We start from the raw sequence: 20,673 nt of genomic DNA on the forward strand, positions 1-20,673 counted from the left end.
AAAATGTTACCATAGAAACCTCAAATAACCCAATCAATAAACAAATTGAACTGGTGATTTTCAAAAGCAGAAATACAGATAATCAATAAATACATAAAGAAAATTTCAATGTCTTTAGCCAGAGAAAAGTATGCACACACTGCGTTAGAATTCCTGATCCCAGTCAGAATCACTAGTATCAAGAATACAAGAAACAACAAATCCTGGTGAGAATGTTGGGAAAAGGAACTCTTATACACCATTGTTGAGAAATAGCAAGCCAGCACTGTGGAAAGCAGTAGGGAGGTTCTTTAAAAAAGCAAAAATAGAGATATGATTTGATTCAGCTTATATATACTCAGTATATATTGCCAAAAGAATTAAAACATGCATACTACAGAGATGGCTTCATCACAATTCAAAACGGCTAAGCTATTGAAACAGCCTAGGTATCTGTCAAGTGATGAATGGGTAAAGACAGTGTGATCTCTGCACCCAATGAATATTATTCACCCCTAAACGAAAATGAAATCCTGTCTTCACAGGAAAATAAATGGAACTGGGCATTATCATTTCAAGTGAAGTAAGTCAGACCCAGAGAGACAAATGTACATTTTCTTTCATATATAGAAGCTAAAACAAGAGAGATGCTGTGAAGTAGATGGGAGAATAACAGAGAAGAGGGTGTGAGTTGGGGCAGAAGTGGAAAAGGGGCCGTCAGAGTAGACGTGCTCAGCACGTGTTTTTTTTTTTAATTTTTTTGTCTTTTTTTTTTTATCGGTACCAGGGATTGAACTCACGACGGCCTGCTTGCAAGGCAGGCACTTATGCCACAGAGCTAAATCCCCAGCCCCTCAGCATGTGTTTTACAAACAGGACTGAATGAAACGCATTATTCCGTGTGACTGATGCACACTAATGAAAATAGAACAATAACAATATTTGAGTGAGAGGTAGAGGATGCCATATACTTGTGGTATTGGGCATGTACATAATTCAAAAAGAACCATTCAAAAAGAAAAATGTTAAGACTGTGCTCAGGTAGGCTGAAGTAGAAAGATAAGTATGTTTTCTTGATTGCATTCTGTTTTCTCAGAGAATTACAATGTACCTCAGTCTGCAAAATGTTAAGGACGAGGGTGAGGGGACATGAGGAGAGATATAAAGTAATTATTTTGCGGTATTGAGAGGTCACTCAAAGTGAGTGGTCATCTGTGAACTGGCTCAGAATCATGAGATCTGTTCATACTGGAGCAGAAAAATTAGGTGCCAGTGTTCTCTGGGGAATATAAAAATACTCAAGCAGGTTAAAATGGTTGGCACTTATTAATACCGCATGTAAGCGTTCTTTATGATATCAGTGATAAAATACTGCTTCTTGAAAGAAATCTTCTATTCTAACCTAAGCAATTGTTATGTCTACTCTCAAGCTGTAGTAGAACAGTGCACATTTATGTTCATTGTAGCACATGAAAATGTATTGCATTTGTAAATGTTCTTAATTTTTAATCAGTACCTTGTTTCATGTGAATTTGTTTCTGAGAACTCCTATGGAGAAAGTTATCCCTCCTGCCACAGTAGCTGCAGACTTAGTTTTATGCTCCTTTTAAAATTTAACATCATTTAGAATCACTTGAGGTTGCCACAGGTAAATTTGACACTACACAGAACACCGGGGTGAGCAGTGGGTAGGAGATAAGTGTGGAAGCTCAGTGATTGCAAAGACAACAGAACACAAATTAGTGCAATTCTGTCATTTTTTGTGATCACTTGGAGGTTTAGCAGTGTTTAAAATTTACAATAATGGAACAGAATTCCAGTTGCCAGTCATTCCAATTTATCATTGAGAATAGAATTCATAATTCAGCTATAAAAATATATTCATCTTTGTTCATGATTACTAGGGACATAATTTTGCCATAGCATGGAAATCGGTGTGGAAATTCCTCACATACCTAGGACTAGAGGTTTCATTTTACCCAACTATTTCATTTCTTGGTATCTGCCCAAAAGAATTAAAAGCATCATACCTTAGTGATATATGCTCACCAATACTTATAGTGGAACAGTTTGTAACAGGTAAATCTTGGAAGCAGCCTAAAAGTCCATCAACAGATGAATGGATAAAGAAGATGTGATTCTTTCATATAATAGAGTGCTACACTGGCATAGAGAAGGATAAGCTTGAGACATTTCTAGCTAAATGAATGCACCTTGAGACCATACTCTTAAGTAAAATAAATCACATATATGTGTGTAAATATCGCATTTTCTCCTGTGAGAAACTGAAAGTGTAAATAAGAACCAAAATGTATAATGCATGTTTTGAAATAGGAAGAAAACATTAAAGTGAGGAGACCCAGGGAGAGTGGAGGGGGAAAGGAAGGATGGGAAAAGAAAAAACTGAGAAAGGAAAAACTGGAAACAAAGCTTTTGCAAATAAAGAGGGGAGCAGAGGCTGAAAGGGCAGATAGGGGCATTGGTCAAGAAGAATCAAGAGATACCATGTGCAGGTGGAATCCCTGTGATGAATGTGCTCAATATATGCCTAAATGTGCCAACAGACTTAATTTAAAAAAAGAAAGGGTATTAACATTTGGCCTGCTCCCGGTGTCAGTGGCTGTGTTCAGCATTGCCTGTCAGGAATTTTAAAGCAAGACCAAGTAGGATGTTTGTCACTCACCCCAGCCCGCCTGTCCTGTGAAGAGCATCTCTCCCCGGCCCTCCAGCTCTCCGGGCAGTGCCAGCTGACGGCTTTGAGCAAGAAGACAGCATGAGAGGACAAGCAGAATCAGAGAAGTCGTTTCATAAAACGCTTGAAGTATGTCTTTATGAGATTTAAAGGAAATGAGGGCCATATTTTCATACCATAGAGTTGGGAGACGTGAGCAAATAAAGTTTGAGTTACTGCTTAATTTGGTCTTGCAGTCGCAGGTTGGGAAATTTGGGTCACATTTATTTGAGACACGAGATCTTCACAAAGGAATAGAGTATGTGATCTGTGTTTCTTTTAGGCATGTGAGGCAGTAAGGAAATGTCTAGATAAATCTGACCAGCAAACAGATACATGGAGTTTTAGTTCAGGATTCTATGTTTCCTACTGAGTGCCTAATATATTTGAGCAGGTAAACAAATTTACAGAATCTAAGAGAAGCATCCATATGAACTGTCAAGAATCCTCTTATTGTACTAAAAGAAAAACACATTGTTCTTTTTCCTTACTGAAGAAAACATTGAAAATGCAAGCTATATACAAACTCACAAAGGTTACGTGAAGAGGGGCTGTTCTTTATTAAAATAGCACTTGGTGTAGGATAAGGTGACTTCACATGATTCTTCTTGAACAGGCAAATGTCCTACTATCCAATCATCATTTTCATAGTGTAGGAGACAGAAAAGTTGTATTTGTTTGTGACTTATAGCACATTTGCTGCTGATAAAATTTTTTATGATAAGAATTTCAAAAGACAAAGTTACCATAGCTACATTTACCATGGAAAATGTAAGGCATAGTTGAGTTGGCTTTTTGTGTCTGAAAGAATTACAAAATTTCAACAAAGATAGGAAAAGCTATGTTATCATAATTTATAAGTGCTATATTTATCTGCATCAGGAAAACTTGAAAATTAGAAAATGTTTTACTAATATAACATATTCCAGTGAAAACTGCAGTGTGTGTGTGTGTGTGTGTGTGTGTGTGTGTGTGTGTGTGCGCGTGGGCACACGCATGCATGCTCTTGGGATGTATAAAACTGTTTAATTCCCTAGGAAATTGCCCCAACTCTTTATTTTTTGGATGAAGAAGACTTTTCTGGAAAATTTTCAAACTGTAGCCTGTGCAAACCTTATGCTTTCTTTCCTGCAAATTAATTTGATTCATTAGTCACAGCAGCAATATACTCTTTCAAAATTGGATATTTATAATTTAAGATTATCAAAAAGGGGCTGGATGTGGTGTCTGTAACCCCAGAACATTGGGAGGCTGAGGCAGGAGCATCTCAAGTTTGAGTTCAGACTAGGAGTCTGTGAGACCCCACCTCAAAATAAAAATAAAAAGACTGGGATGTACCTGGGTGCAAAACTCCTTGCCTCTATCCCCAGCACTGGAAACATTGAAAGGGAAATTGATATTATGGAAAAAAAACCCAATTTGTATCTTTGCTTTATATTACACACTGTTGTACACTAACAAAAATGCCGCCATTCTGTTCTGTATGTGTCGTTACCCTGGTAACCTGTATTCTGTGTCAACCTTTGTCCCGCTTTGTGAAGGACAGATATTCCTGGAATTAGCTGACCAAAAGCTGTAAATTCCTGTAAAGAAGGAATCGGCTGACCACCAACTGCGAAACTTCTCTTAAAACTCTGTCCTCAAGCAAAAAGAGAACAAAGGTCTTCCTCATTCTCGTCCCTCCTCCCATCTTTTCCTTTGTGGTTTCCTCCTATAAAAGCCTGACCAAATCTTAACCTGTTATACAGCTTTGCAAACTCCAACGGCACTGTGTCACTGATGCCAGCTAAAATAAAGCACTCCTTTTTCTTTTAAAAGACATCTTGCCCCGTTTTTTGGACAACATCTCGGGGTCTCATTTTTGGGCTACAACACACACCAGAATACATTCTTAAGATATTGATGAGTTAAATATAAAAAAAACAATAAAAATAAACATACCTGTAAAAGTATAGATGCAACTATAAATACAAAAATATCAATATAATTATTTACTTTAAAGTTCAGAGACTTTTCTAGTTAAAATATAGGAAAGAAATCACAAGACCCACACACTGGTGGTAGAGTTGAACATCCATATACCATAAGTAAAAGTAAAAGTAAGTAAAATAAAAAGTAAAAGAAACATTACAAATTCAGATAAACCTTTGTAACGATTATACTGATTGTTTTCTTTTAAAAATCAGATACGCTGTCTTTTATATCAGTCATGTTAGAGAATTAGCAATATTTTGAATTATTTCAAAGAACCAAATTTGCTTTTGATAGTTTTTTGTATTTTTGCTTATTCTTTCTGCTTCCAGCTTTATTGTTTTCTTTCTTCTGCTGATTCTATAAGTCTGATTTGCTTATCTCTTTCTGGTTTCAATTGGAAGACATTTAGTTGACTTTAGAACTTTCATCTTTTTTTAACAGAGATTTAATTTTTTATCATTTTGAAGATAGTAAAAGACAACCAAACAAGCCAGAACAAAGCCAATCAAAACAGTGCAGTGAAATTGGTACAGACTTCAGAGCAGGATAGTGGGATAACAGTAATAGGTACCATGGTGTATCTTCACAATAGTTGTCCAGTCAATCAGGTATAGCAAAATCAAGCCCAAAACAGAGCACTATAAAACTTACTAAAACAGAATACTGAATAGAGCAAAACAATTAATCAGAATAAAGCAAAACAGTGAAAACAATATTTGCCTTTAAACAAAAGATAGAAGGAAATCCCCCATATTTGCTGTACTGCATGTGATCATCCTCCCAAGAGTTGCTCAGACCGCTGGTCCCAGTCAGCATAATCAACCCAACAATACAAGCATTTAGTGGCTTTATGTGCTTCATTGCTATCAACTCCGGCTGACCTCAAAGCCATCCAGCTGTTACTGGGGTGGGGTGGGTAGCACATGGGATGTTTGAATCTCAGGCCATGCCCCAGTAGGTTCACAGGAGACGCTGACTTGTTCTCGCCCTGGTGCACCCACTGCTTGCTGGCACCACTCACCAGGAAGGAGGGCTCCTTTCTTGGTTGGTCCCCAGCATGGCTGATTCTTGGGAGATGCTGACTTGCTCTCCACATACACATTTAAAGGCAGTAATTTTAATCACTGCTATAGTGGCATTGTATAAATTTTGAAAGGCTTTAAAATTTTTTATTTAGCTTTATATATTCTTATTTTCCTTTGACCCATAAATTAATGAGAGATTCATTAATTTCCAAGTACTTGAAAAACTTTAGGTACATTTTTGTTGTTGACCAAAGTAGTATTTGGGTCCTCTACTTCCCTTCTGATTTTTGTCTAATAATTGCATCAATTACTCAAAGTATGCAATAAAAGCCAGGACTATGAGTGCAGAGATTTTAAATTTTTCTTTATTTCTATTTTTGTTTCATGTGTCTTCTGCTCTGTCAGCAGTTATATACACATTTAAGAACATTTCTTGTCCTCATGAATTCTTTTAAATTATAGAGCAACTTTCCTTTTTTATTGTCTTTTTAGACAAGGTCTCATTGTCAGGCTGGCCTTGAACTCACTCTGTAGCCCAGGCTGGCCGCGGACTCACAGTGATCCTCCTGCCTCAGCCTCCCGAGTGCTGGGATGACAGGCGTGTGCCACGCTAGGCCTAACAACCCTCTTCTGACAATATTGCTTTTCTTGTAATCTGTCTTTTCCCTATTTAAATTCACTTTTCAGCTTTTTATGCTTATAAATGTACTGCATGCATGACCCATGAGTCTAGCTCTTTATTTTTTAATGTTTCTGTGTAGACTGAACACTACGAGCCACACAGATTTGGGTCTTGTTTTGGATTCAGTCTGGTAACTTGTGCCTTTTAATTGGCACACATGGTTTATTAAAATGTAAAGAAATTTCCTGAAACATTCACTATCAGAGGAGGAGCAAAGATGGCGGATAGATAACAGCTGGCTACAGAGGCTCCCTGAGATAGTCAGCTTAGAAGTCAACATAATACAGTGTGGGGAGCCCCAAGCAGAGGGAGATGAATTCTCTTGTCCCAAGAAGAAATTAAGGCAACTTGTCAGCTATCTGAGGTCCTGCTGCGACTGGCTGGGGTCCCAGAGCGACTAGCCAAGGTCCCGCCATGACTTGTCCTGTTGTGACTTGCCTGGGTCTCACCGTGACTGGTGAGGGTCTTGCTGTGACTTGCCAAGCCATACGAGGTTCCACTGCTTTGACTCGCTGGAGGCGTGGTTACGTTGAGTTTGAGGGTCAGCAAGTCAAATGGAGAGCTGAGTTGGTGGGGAGTCTACATTGATCTGTGGTGAGTGATGGGAGTGGAGCCATTCCATAAATAGGGGGGCTCCGGCGGATGACATTCTGGGACCAGCAGGACTGGCAAGTACAAGGGACAGAAGCGACTTCAGTCAGTTGTTCCCTTCCCAAACGAGATTGATGGAGTGAGCTAGGCCTGGGTCATGTGACCCGGCTGAGACCCAATAGGTTATCCGAGGTCAAGTCCCTGTGTACTAACCACACTGGCCCAGTGTGGCCTCGGAGGTTTGACTCATCTGGAGGGGAGGCAGTGCAAAGTAATACAGTATTGCAGGCCACAGCAGCTTGACTGATCTGGAGGGGAGGGGCTGGCATATGCTGCCCCTGTCTGCAACTCACTAGCACACTGCAGTGGGAAGGGTCATCTAGCCAGCGGGTTTCAGAAGAATTGTAACCAACAAAGAAAGAAACTGGGGCCTCCTGGAAGAAGCAAAAGAGATGGGAAGAGGAAATAACAACAAAAAGTCCCCAGGCCCCAACCCTGAGAACATTGATCTAGGACAGGTAAATACAAAGGAGAATGAGAACAGCCAACGTGCAACATCAGACACAGTGCCAGTGGACATAAAGAGATATATTCAGGACCTCATAGACGAGTTCAAAAGTGAAATATTTAGCCAAATAAAGTAAGATATAAGAAGATTAATAAAAGTGATACTAAGCACCCCTCAAACAGACACAGACAGAAGAAGGGAGGAACTCAAAGGAGAGAACCATTTGGTGAAGAATATTAAAAAAATATAGAATACATGAAGCAGATTTAAAGAGATCACCAGGAAATTAACAACTCTATGGAAAGATGGCAAATCAGTTTGAAAGAAACTAAGGCTAGATTATCCAAACTGGAGGACAATTTTGCAATGTGGGAGTATGAAAGGGAAAACTTTTTAAAAATAAAAAGGAAACAAGCAGTAACAAAACAAAGGCTAGAAGATGACAAGAGGATCTATAACTTGAGAAGCAAGAATGTGACTGAAGAAGCTGGGGTACAAACAAAGGAACTACAAGGTTATTCACAGAAATAATTAAGGAAAACTTCCCAAACATAGGAAAAGGAAATGATATTCTGATATATGAGGCATACAGAGCTCCAGCCACCTACAACCAAAACAGAGCTATACCCAGGCATGTAATAATCAAGATCCCAGAAATTCAATATAAGAACAGAATATTAAAAGCTGTTAGAGAAAAGAAACAGATAACCTGTAAAGGAAGGCCCATCAGAATAACAGCAGACTTCTCGACACAAATCATCAAGTCAGGAAGAGCCTGGAGTGAAATATTCCAAGCCCTGAAAGAAAATAACCTCCAAACCAGATTGATATACACTGCTAAACTGTCTCTAGAAATTAATGGAGAAGGAAGATGTTTCCAAGACAAAGAGGAACTTGGGAAATTCGCAACCACCAATCCAAGTGTACAGAGAATACTGCAGGGCATTCTAGAGAGAGAGAGAGAAAAGTATTAGGATTCCAGGAACAGTGGCAGAGAGGCCTCAATGAATGGAGCAGAAAACAGAATGAAGAAAATAAGCAGACAACTGATGGCAAAAAAAAGATCACAACAGAAATGAGGCAGAGAAGATTTTATTCAAAACTGATATGATTGATAGTATCAAGCCTGAGAGTATAGGCAACTACACTGAAGATGACAAGATTCTATGATACGCATTTTGGTTTGATAACTGCCAGTTTTTGAAGTTGTATACTATATACAAAGTTGTATTTTTACTAATGTTATGTACTGACATATTCAATTATACTATGTCTGATGATATAGCCAATTCTATTGAAGATAACGAGACAACACAGGAACTATGGTAGAATGATTTGTACAACGGTCTTATTGTTTATTTTATTTCCTGTATTTATAGAAATCAGTTTTTCTTTGCCTTGGTTTGTTTTGTTTCTCCCTCTAATATAGAAAGGATAGAAATACATGTTAAGACTCATGCATGTGTAGAATCTATAAACAGTTTAAGAGAAATGAAATGAACAAACACTTTGAAGAAACACTTTGAAGAAAAAGAGACACTAAAATACTCAGTTCTGATCCTGGAGTGTCATAATGTGAAATCCAGAAATATTAGTATTCTTTGTTCAGAGTGATATTAGCTTGCTTGGGTTTATTCAATCTCAACATAATTGAAGCGATGGATAACTGTATATATGTTTAAGTGTATAGGATTGATAACCATATTTCTAAGTTTTTGTTGGATAGTTGAACTGGTTGCAATCTCACTGTTTGAATCCCCACTTTATAAGCTCCACTTTAGTATCTTGAATAACTATTTTAAGAGGAAAATCTGTAATCATCAACTAGTGATTTCTTATTGTTAATTTTTTTCTTTGAAATTATGTATTATTTCTATCCATTTTCTGTTTTGTTTAGTCTTTCTTTAAATTAAATAAAAAGAAAAGACACTACAGTACCCAGTGCTGATCATGGAGTGTCATGATGTGAAATCCAGCAATACTATTATTCTTTGTTCAGAATTATTTTAACCTGCTTTAGTTTGTTTAATCTAAACATAAATGAAGATATGGATACCTGTATGTATGTTTAAGTGTATAGGATTGACAACCATCTTACTAAGTTTTTGTTGGACAGTTGAACAGAACTGTTTGCAGTCTCACTGTTTGAATTCCCACTTTACATGTTCCATTTTTGTATCTTGAACAACTATTTGTAAAATGACAATATGTAAACCTCAACCAGTGATTTCTTACTGTTTATTTTTTTTCCCTGAATGTATGTATTACTTCTACCTGTTTTCTGTTTTGTTTAGTCTTTCTTTAAATAAAATTTAAAATGTAAAGCGATTTTCGATGTATTTAGGTCTAATTCTGTCATTTTCTATTAGTTTTATATTTATTCTACATGTTTTATACCTCTGGTACCCCTTTTATGTTATGTTTTGGATTGATCTAACATTTTCAGAGTTTTATTTTATTTTTATTTTTTCTCTATAGTGTTTTAAAAAGCAGTGTTTAGAACTTGCTCTGGGGATTACAATAAATGTATTACTTTATCACACGTTTGGAGGTAAACTTTTGCTGCTTTGTGTCTAATATAAAACCTTGTAATAATAAAATCCTGTTTATACCCTGACTTTAGGCTAGTGATACATGCTGTGTGTCCTGAAGTGCCGTGTCCCAGCTTCTGCTGTCTGTCCGGCTGCTTGTGTTTTACAGAGAGTGAGCAGAGTGTCTGAGCTGCCGTCAGTAACTTCTCTCCAGGAGAAGGAGCTTTATGGTTTCTGCAGAAATACCTGCATTTCATATCTAGGAAAATGTTTATATGAAAATATTTTCCCTGAACAAAGAATTCAGAGTTGATGTATTTTTCTTCACTTTAAAGTGCTAACCTGTTGTTTGTGGTCTGTTTCTGATTAGCAATTCTCTCTCTTTCTTTCTCTCCCTCTTTCTCTTGATGGATGTTATTATGACTACTTTTAGATTTTTCTCTTTGGGGATCATTATCAAGCATAGAACTATATGATATTCTATTCTTTTGTTTTGGTTAAGATTAGCTGATACAGTTGCTTCTATTTATTTTATTCAAAAACTTGGAGAAAATTTTGGTCATTATTTCCTCAAAATTATTGTTTGTTTCCATTTTCTTTTTCTGAAACTTCAGTTACAGATGACACGAGAGAGCTTGATGTTTATTCAATGGCCATTGATTCTGTTTTTGTATCTGTTCTTCAGATTGTTGGTCAGATTTTATTTTTAATTAAGTTCACCATTCCTTTCTATTCTATATTACAATCTCAGTTGTAGAAATTTTATTCTTCTTAAATATATTTTATCATCCACATTCTCAGCTGCAAATATTTGTTTTTTATCAGCATGACTGTTTTTTCTTTATCTTTGAATATATTTACAATAAATACTTTAATATACTTTATTGCTGAGATTATATTTTTCTCCTTTTCCTTTGTCTCTTCCTTTTTACCTGATATTTCCATTTTTTGGGCATAGCTAGTAATTTCTGATCATATGCTGTTTATTGTTGTGAGTATAAATGATGTATTTCCTTTCAAGTGTTACTTATTTTTGTCATAGTGTTTAATTAGTTTTGATATACTCAGGGTTTTGTCAGATTTGGTGTTTTTTCCCTTCTTGGGGTGGAAGTGTATTTTTTGATTTAGTCTGGGTACATTACTCTTCTCCAGGAAGTGGTGGTCACTGAATGTCCTGGACTCTCAGTATAACATCTTCATATTAGCTGGGTGAAATTCCAGCTCCTCCCAGTGCTGTGCAATCTTTGATATAATTGCTCAGCTTTTACCAAGGGGCAGAAAACTTTGCCCTTGTGGAGCTGATCCTTGCAGGTGCAAGGACATTGATGACTCTTTGGTTGGAGGAGGTTGCAACTAGGACAACAGGACATGGAGTGACTCTGAGTGATTGGCAAGATTCTGTGTCCTGAGCCAGGTCAGAGTTATAAACATTTTGGCCTAATGGTAGTTTTTAGAGCTGTACCTTTGTTTCAGGTAGATTAATTTGCCCTATTTTAAAATAAGTAGAAGTAAAAATGTAATAGATAAACTCTCTAAGACAACTCATGAATGAGTACTGTATGTAACACTCACAGAAAAATTAATTTATAAATATGTGGAAAGCATGCAAAAACTCAACATGAAGAGGCAGAGCTAAACTTTGTTCCAATGTTAGAGTTCACAAACAATTTGGGGATTTGAAGCAACAAATATAATGATAAAACATTCCCCCCCTTTCTTAAAAGCTAAGTGTTATTTCTGATTTTCCAATATAGATCACGTTAAAGGTCTTGTTTTGGTAATGATTTCTTATTTCTTCTGAGTCACTCAGTTCGAGTCCTAAGATGGGAAAGAGTAAGTATATTCCTTTAAGAGACAGTTGCAAGGGTGGATACAAAGCTTTAACAGTCCTTCATCTTAAAAGAATTGGTTATGGGGTGTAGGTGATAATTTCTTTTTGCTAGCTCATCACTTATCCTTTGAGCCATTGTACCCTCCATGGACAAGCCTCTGGATGTCATGCACCCATCGATTCATCTAATCATTAAATAAATAACTGTTAAATATTCATTTTATATGTGACACAATTCAAAGCATTGGCATACGGTGGTGAGTGGGAGAAGATTTCTGCTCTATAGACCTTACTTTCTGATGGCAAATGGATAAAATAAACATGACAATTTCAAAAAGTAATTGTCGTGAGTGTCTAGAGCACTCTGAACTCTGGGCAAGGTAAACACGCACGCCTTGTCGGGACACGGGGGGTATAGCGCTTGGAAAAGAAAGACAGGAGAGACACCTTTGCTGTCTGCACCGCGTTACACTGCACTGCACTGCACTGTACGCACAATCTTTATTTTAGGATTTATATATAGTAAACCCGATCAATTCACAGAGCCCAGATAATTAAGTAGTGAAAAGGCATTCTTTGTGGCAAGCTACAACGTGACAGACTACAATGTTTATTCTAAAACTATCTAAGTGAAGTAAATAATCACAACCAGTTTTCATAACCTCTCTAGCCCAGGAAGAAATTTATTAGCTCAAGAATGTTGTTAATTTGTCTGCTGTTAGTGTCACAAAGGGTGGCCAGCCACTTCCTCAAGACTTCTGCAAAACAAAGCCAGCTCACAGTATGGATTCCAGAGGGTGAGGGCTCACTAAGAACAGGCATTCCTATTTTACCTCCTTCTCGCATACCAGGGCGGCTATTGTAAATTGCAGGTTAGAGGGGGTTGGGCCTACAAAGTGACACCTCATCCCCCACACTTCCTTCCTTTTTATTTTTTAACAACAATTTCCATAAGATCAGGTTATTAATAGTATTTTGTCTTATGCAGTAAAAATACACAAGAACTATGGCAATGAGAACTATAATTAAACTAAGTCCCATGCCACTAAAAGTGTGGGTAATGCTCTGCCAGATTCCTTTGGAATCTAATCTTTTCAAAGATTGAGCAAGCAATTGCGCGAATTGTGCTAGAGATTTATCATCATTTTGCTTTGCAAAATCCTTGTCAATTTGATTATGCAAAGATTTTATTTCCTCCTGGGCAGAGGTGTTTTCATTTAAATATATTCTAATCATTTCCCATTTATGTTTTGTCTGATTATAAGGTCGTTGGGTTATACAGAAAGTAGTTGAATTCCAATCACATTTTAAAAACACTTGATGCTGAAAAGCCAATATTTTTTTACCCATCCATTTAACTGTTTGTTTAAGGAGGTCTATTTGTTGTTGTAGTTTGGCGTTTATTTGCCACTGAGTTAACCAAAGTTCATGAGAATTCTCATGCCATAATTCGACAACATGTTTTTTTTGCAAAGAGGTATGTAAAGCTACTCTTGAGACTGCTGCTAGAGAGGCTATAGTTATCAGACTTAACAGTACAGCAACCACTATTTTAATAAATCTTTTTGTACGTTTTAACAGATGTTTAAAAAATTTAGTAGTAACAGAAATTACCGGGTCTTGAGACCAAGGTCGAGTTAAATTTACAGGCAACCAAATATGAGTTTTTTGTTGTAACAGCATAACTGTATAAGGCTTAGTGAAATTTAGTGTGCTATTTAAGCATGTAAACAATTGACAATTTAAACAAGTACAAGAAAAATGTGTAAAATTAAAAGTTCCCACTAAAAAGACATAAGGTAGAGGTGCACAAACAGTAATATTATACATTTTAAACCTAGTAAAATTATAAGTAGTAGATACAGATCGACTAGTCCCTGAATATGAAACATTGTACAAGGTTACAGGTTGCATAGCGGCTGGGATCTTCTAAATATGATTTTGAAGGTGATGAGGGTATTCTTTGGCTGCAACAGCAGGGTTAGCGATTCCACCATCTCCCCACCACAAGAGAGCCGTCTTTTGTTGAAATATAGGAGCTCCGTCAGTTATTTTCTTTGGATCTGGAAGACTATATACAACAGAGAGATTACATCTTGTCTCATTCCATTCAGCACATCCATTAACGAATTTTCCAAATGGTCCCCAAATAATATACCCATCAATATTTTTAGCAAATTTTCCCATACATAGTTGCCAAATTATGGGATTATAAGAAATATTTTTATAAGTAAATTCAGGGCATACAGGAAATGTATTTGTATCAGGTGCTGTTAAATTTTTCCAGGTAACATTAAAGGTTTGAGCAGCCAAGGCTTGAAGCCTTGTCCTTTTGTTGCCTGCTTTTATTCCATGTTGAATCCAATACTGCCATCCCAGAGGGATGCAAGGCGGTTCCCCAATGCAAATAGGCCTTTGATTACCATAATAAGTAAAATTGAATAGTGTCCCATCATCTTGATTGTGGGGGGTTAAATCAGCCCACGGTGCTGACAAAATTTCTCTAGGTGTGGTATAAAGTAAAATATCACTAGTTTCCCATTTTACAGGTTCTAATAAAGGGGGGTTTGGAATATATGCCCAGTACGAATGCGGAGGTACCTCAGTCCCCGATGCAACGGTGAGCAAGGCACATAAAGCTAAAAACAAGTTTTTAGGGTTTAAAGGCTTTCCTGCTTGAAGGACAAGCCGTTGCCCTTCTATGGTCAATTTCTTTAATTGTCCCCATGTAGGGAGGGGATTTAAATTTGGTCGCTGTGAGCGGCGGGATTTTCTTAGCTGTAATCTGGCCATGGCTGCGATAGGAACAAACTCAGCATCCTCAGCTTCTAGCTGGTTTCGCGCTCGCTTCTGAAGGCACGGTTCCGGTTCCTTGGGGAGTTGTCTCCGGGGCTGGTGAACAGGATCTGGAGACGCGGGTCCTGATCCATCGTCCAGGGACCCACTGTTGAATTCCATTTTCTGTGGAGATATAACCAAAACCTTTCCCCCTATAGAGCAATGTGCCCCTCTCCCATTCAGCCTCTGGAGCTGTTTTAGTCCAAATAGGTTCATTAATCACAAAAGACTGTTGTTGCTGTTCAAAATGTTTTTCAGCTCTTGTTAATATTTCACCTTGTGGTAAATTGAGAAAATTTAAAATAAACAATGCTTGATGCAGTAATGTTTTTGGACTGTTTTGCAATTTAAACAGTATTGGTATCTGAATATCCTCCTGACTCCTCCTTTTTAATTTTTTAATTTGCAACTTAAGAGTGTTATGTGCTCTTTTAACAATAGCTTGACCCTGGGGGTTATATTTAATCCCTGTAATATGAATAATATTATGGAGATCACAAAATTGTTTAAATGTTCTGCTAGTATAAGCAGGTCTATTATCTGTTTTGATTTTAGAAGGAATTTTCATAACTGTAAAAGTCTCCAATAAATGTACAATAACATTTTTAGTGGATTCTCCCTGTTGAGCAGTAGCCCATAGAAATGAAGAATAGGTATCAATAACTACATGTACATAAGAAAGCCGACCAAAAGAAGGTACATGTGTAATATCCATTTGCCATAATTCATTAGGTTGAGTTCCTCGAGGGTTGACACCTGCGGGAATAATTTTTAAATGTAATGGTCTACAAATAGGGCAGGCTTTTACAATTTGTTTAGCTTTTGTAAAAGGTATCTTATATTTAAGATGCAAATGTCCTGCATTTGCATGATTAAATTGATGTTCTTCAACGGGTGTGGTGAACATAACTAAGGAATCCACTGCATTGTTACCTGATACTAATGGTCCGGGTAACTGAGAATGAGAACGTAAATGAGTAATAAAATAAGAATGATTTCTTTTTTGAACATGTATTTGTAAATTTTGAAATAAAGACAATAAAGCAGGCTTATTAGAATATAACACAGCTGAATAGATATTTGTCACTACTCCAACAGAATAGGCCGAATCGGCTATAATATTAATAGGTTGGTTATGAAAATCTAAAAACACTTGTAATATAGCAAAAAGTTCATTTTGTTGTACAGAGTTAAAATTTGTCTGACGTACCCAGTAAGATTTTTGAGTCCAATATGTAGCTTTATTTTTAGATCCATCTGTAAATATAGTCAAAGCTTGTGGAATTGGCTGTACAGCTAATAAGGTATTAACCACAAATTGTTGACGTCTAAAAAAATCCCATAATTTACTTTTAGGAAAATGATATGAAAAAGTTCCCATGAAATCTGCTAAAGCAATTTGTAAGGTTTTAGTAATTGACAACAAATATTTCCATTGTTCCTTAGTTAAAGGGATAACTATATTGTTTATATCTTCTCCTATCAAAGTTATAGAACGAGCTCTACCATTTATAATTAAAGCTGCAACCATGTCAATATAAGGCATAACATTTTTAGATTGCTTAGTTTTAGTGAATACCCATTCTACTGGCATAGCATTTTGACCTAAAACTGCAGAGGGATATTGAAAAGTATTAATAATATATAAAGTTAGAGGCAATTTAGGATCAATCCTAATTAAAAATGCATCCTTAATTTGTTGTTCTACAAACTGTAATTCTTGCTCGGCTTTTGTTGTTAAAGAACGAGGGCTGGATGGATCTGAAGAGCCCTGTAGAGTAGCAAACAAATGCTGTAATGCATGGGTAGGAATACCTAGTGTGGGACGAAGCCAATTAATATCTCCTAATAATTTTTGAAAATCATTTAAAGTGGATAACTTATCTCTCCTAATAGACATTTTTTGTGGAATCACCTTTTGTCTAGTAAGAATATATCCCAAATAATGACTAACTTCTTTCTTTTGAATTTTATCCTGTGCTATTACAAGTCCAAACGGAGAAAAATATTGAGGTAAAGTTTTTAAAATATCTTTTAAAACATTTCTATCACTATATTAGCATTTTTGTCTTGCCTTTTTCGCACAACCTTCCATAAACCACATGTGCCACTGTAAATATTCTGGCTCCTTTAAAAGAATTTTGGCCAAGGCTTTCCAATCATAAGGAGCAAGATTACCATACTGATCTGCTACTGATGTTATTAATTCTCTAGTGTAATGAGCCTGAGGGCCATAAAGGGTTACAGCCTTTTTTAATTTTGCTAAATCATCCATATTAAATGCTTCCCATCTAGGGGGAACTGCCTCTCCATCTATTGGCTGAGGCCTGATTACAGGGAAAGCAAAGGCAGGCTTTTCCTCATCAGAATCCCCTAATTTTGGTAGATCAGCCAAAGCTAGCTTGGCTTTACTCCAATTAGGGTTAGATGGAGGAGGTGCAGAGGGAATTATAGGCGGGTTTTGCTTAACGGAGAGTTGTTTCACCTCTTGTGTTAAATGTTGTATAGCCTGTAAAATTGGGCGATTGTCATAATTTGATATTGCTGCGGCAGCTAAAGCTGAGTCGGCTGTAGTGGATTTTACTTTTAGTTTGGACGCCTTTTCACTACTTAAAGCGATAGCGTCATTTTGAACTACATTCTGCTCCTCCTCTGTGAGGGGCAATTCCTGAATAACTGGCTTAATTTCTAGTTGAAGATTTTCTACAATATGTTCATCTTCCATAGCTTTTAATAAAGAGTACACAACCGACCAAATAGCCCAAAAACGTAAAGGAATCTTTTCCTCCTGTTGCATAGCCCTTTCTATACTAACCCTTGCCTTCCTCCATACTTCTACATCCAAAGTTCCTTCATCTGGAAACCAAGGATTATATTCTTTAATTGTATCAATACACATATCCAAGTCAGCTGACCTGAGCGATATGCCATATATAGATAATAAATGTTTAAGAATTTTTAAGAAAGGAGAGGAAGCAGATTGTCCCATTTCCCCGTAATAAAATTATACTTACCTTCCTAAGCGACCTTCGGAGTCCCTGTTCGGGCGCCACTTGTCGTGAGTGTCTAGAGCACTCTGAACTCTGGGCAAGGTAAACACGCACGCCTTGTCGGGACACGGGGGGTATAGCGCTTGGAAAAGAAAGACAGGAGAGACACCTTTGCTGTCTGCACCGCGTTACACTGCACTGCACTGCACTGTACGCACAATCTTTATTTTAGGATTTATATATAGTAAACCCGATCAATTCACAGAGCCCAGATAATTAAGTAGTGAAAAGGCATTCTTTGTGGCAAGCTACAACGTGACAGACTACAATGTTTATTCTAAAACTATCTAAGTGAAGTAAATAATCACAACCAGTTTTCATAACCTCTCTAGCCCAGGAAGAAATTTATTAGCTCAAGAATGTTGTTAATTTGTCTGCTGTTAGTGTCACAAAGGGTGGCCAGCCACTTCCTCAAGACTTCTGCAAAACAAAGCCAGCTCACAGTATGGATTCCAGAGGGTGAGGGCTCACTAAGAACAGGCATTCCTATTTTACCTCCTTCTCGCATACCAGGGCGGCTATTGTAAATTGCAGGTTAGAGGGGGTTGGGCCTACAAAGTGACACCTCATCCCCCACAAGTAATGAGAGCAATGAAGTTAATGAATGAGAATGTAGATGCAGGGGTTTATTTTAAATATATTTACTGCAATAATTGGGCCACAAACAAGCATATGATACAAGCTGTTACTTGGGGGTCTATGAGTTTCATATACCTAAAGTTAAGATAATGGGTGTGTGTTTCCACTCCAAGGGAACTATATTTCTTCAATATTTTGCCTCTTCCACTTGCTGAATCATAAATGAGAACAGAAATATTGAAATAAGAGGATCCAATAGGTTTCTGCATGAAAGGTGTAGGATTGATGGAGAAAGTGTCCCTACTTTGGGGTTTACAATTGAGCCATTTGCCAATAGGTAAAGGATTCCCTAGGAGTAAGCTATCAGTTCTGATGCAAACATGTCGTGGTTCTGAGCAGACAGGGGCCACCTAGTGGGAATGTGGGGTCACCAGCACGGCCACACCTCTGTCCCTGTGATATGAGCTGGGGGTGGGGGATGGCTGAACACAGAGAGAAAGCTAAACCCCTGGCCCTATGGCTCCACAGCTGCCTCCCGCTGTTCCCGCCAGTTTCATGACTGAGTGTGAACTTCCACCTTGTTTGAACCACAGCTGTTTCGGCCTCTGTTTCAGTGGTTCAGTCATAGTCCCCATGTAAGATTTTTCTTGCCTGTCAGTATCTTTTTCTTTACTTCTGTCTTGCTAAACAGGTGTCTGTCTGACCTCAGTTTAAACACTGATTTTTTAAAGAACAGATTCTGTTACTTCCCAATTAATTAGGCTTTTTTTGCTAGCCTACTAAACTACTTTGTAGACCTTGTCACACTTTTAAATTTTGTTTTCCAGCAATTTACAAAGTAAATGAGGAGGAGCATGAGTGGGGAAAAATGAGCTCAATCCACAGAGAGCACCAGAGACTTAGTTAAGCTGTGAATTACAGCAAAGCCTCCCACCCCAAGAGGTCGACCAGCTGACCTGCTGCTCTGCTGCCAATGTGTTTCATCCAGGTGACATTTTTAGGTGAAGAAGGTGAGGGGGTTGGAGTGACAGCAGTGTTTTTTAACACTTCCTGGCTTGTCAGTGAAAGATGCAACCACAGAATTGTAGTGCAGCTGCTCTGCTGGTTTAAGGAGGAAGTTGACAATGTTTCTAGATCAGCAGTACAGCACCTTGGTTTAGGACTGCTTCTGTTTGCAAACAATTCAGGTCATAAACAAAAGTATTTCACAAAATTTTGCTTCTGTTCAAAAACTCCACATCATGTGACCAACATGGCCATGATCATTGTTATGATTTGTATCTAGATGTCCCCTCAAAGCTTCATAGGGTCATAGTTTTTTTGTAGGTGGTTGAATGTGGAGTGTGTGATTGATTTGTACTGCAATGCTGGGATTAAGAATGCTGGAATTAAGAGGGGGTGATTTCTGAATCTGTCCACTGATTGGATAGGCACTGCCCTAAATCCAGTAGATTGGACATAAGGGCTTGTTTCGCTCTCTCTTGTTGCTTTTGTTACCTTACGCTGCCATGATCTGTTGCCCCTTTGTCACGTGCCACCCTGCCTTCGAGACAGCTGCTGATGGACTGAAACTTCTATAGACTGAGAGCTAAGTAAACTTTCACCCCTTTAACTTTGGGTGTTGGGTATTTTGTCTCAGCGGTGAGAAAAGTAACTAAGACAGTCATCTCCACACAAACACAAATGCAGCTATCTCTCCAAAATTGTATAACAAATTACTTCATAAACTGAGGTACCATTGTGATTGCATTATGGATTTTATGACAGAAAAAGGGCTGAGACTGGCCCTGGAGTCTGATCACCACTGACACTCAGGTACTAAGTTATCATCATGTATTGCTGTTGTCTAAATTTAATCATTAGACACCTACTTGCACAACATTAAAATAATCTCCAGTTTTATGGTCACTTTTTTTTTTGTCTTTTTCATTTTTATCGGTACCAGGGATCAAACTCACGACTGCCTGCTTGCAAGGCAGGCGCTTATACTGCTGAGCTAAATCCCGAGCCCCAATCTCCAGTTTTATAATCAGAAGTTTTGAATTACCAAGATTTATTGAACTCCAATTACATATTAGCTATTCTGCCATGCTTTGAGCACACAGAAATGAATGTATAATTGCTTTCTTTGAGGCAAAAGATTGTGTGGGCCTTGTTTTAATATGATGTGATAAATACTACTGAGAGAAAAGAGAGTAGGGACCAGCTTGGTGGTCTTGAATTGGCCTGCACAGGACTCACTGCTCCCTGCCTGGCTTGGCAAACTCTGGAGTTCTGGGCCTGCCAGTGCCATTGGTTCCAGAGGCTGGTCAGTCTGGGGTGAGTGTCCTTGCACCATCTCTGAACCCAGCTAG

The sequence above is a fragment of the Cavia porcellus genome, unplaced genomic scaffold (genome assembly GCF_034190915.1).
Source record: "Cavia porcellus strain 051 isolate PalLab524CR breed Dunkin Hartley unplaced genomic scaffold, mCavPor4.1 scaffold_14, whole genome shotgun sequence".
Taxonomy (NCBI): domain Eukaryota; kingdom Metazoa; phylum Chordata; class Mammalia; order Rodentia; family Caviidae; genus Cavia; species Cavia porcellus.